The 805-nt window shown below is 46.3% G+C and overlaps 1 non-coding gene across 1 annotated transcript; it reads right to left on the reverse strand.

Annotated features, from left to right (window-relative positions):
* Positions 1-263: 263 nt before the first annotated feature.
* TRNAC-ACA (transfer RNA cysteine (anticodon ACA)) lies at positions 264-335 on the reverse strand. The gene has a single exon. It is a non-coding gene; the product is annotated as a tRNA-Cys (tRNA).
* Positions 336-805: the final 470 nt, after the last annotated feature.

Genomic DNA, 805 nt, shown 5'->3' on the forward strand with positions numbered 1-805 from the left:
TCTTGAGGGTGGAGCCCTCAGGATGGGATAAATGCCCTCCTAAAAGAGATGAGAGAAACAGAGAGAGATTCCCTTGCCATGTAAGGATACAGCAAGAAGGCAACTGTCTGCAATAGACCTCTTGAGTTGAAGCGAAACAAAGTCGCTCAGTTATGTCCAACTCTTTGCGACCCCATGGACTGTAGCCTACCAGGCTCCTTGGTCCATGGGATTTTCCAGGCAAGAGTACTGGAGTGGGTTGTCATTTTCTTCCCCAGGGGATCTTCCCAACCCAGGGATCGAACCCGGGTCTCCTGCATTGTAGGCAGACGCTTTACCATCTGAGCTACCAGGGAAGCCCCAATAGACCTCTTACTGGGAACCAAATCATTCACTCAGCACCTTGATCTTGCCAGCCTTCAGAACTCTGAGAAAAGTGCTGTTTTAAGCCCTACAGTCTGTGGTATTTTGCTAAGGCAGGCAAGCTACTAAGACAGTCCTCCACTGAGGCAGTCAATTATTTCCTTTAATCTAATGCTTTCAGATCTAGCCCAGACTTTCCTTCTGAAGTGTGGATCCATATGCCTATTTTTCACTTAGATACTTTACAGCCGTTTCTACCTCAACATGTCCAAAACCATGGTGACTTGATTTCCCCCCCTCAAGTCTTTCCTTCTAGTGCCACAATTCATCCAGGTGCTCAAATGAGAAATTCCTGGTTCCTCCTTTTTCTACCCACCCTCAACATCCAACTCATAATGGTCACCATAGTCCACCTCTAAAATGTCTTGAATGCATTCATTTTTTCACCATCATCACTGCTGTT

Source organism: Capricornis sumatraensis, chromosome 9, assembly GCF_032405125.1.
Source record: "Capricornis sumatraensis isolate serow.1 chromosome 9, serow.2, whole genome shotgun sequence".
Lineage (NCBI taxonomy): Eukaryota > Metazoa > Chordata > Mammalia > Artiodactyla > Bovidae > Capricornis > Capricornis sumatraensis.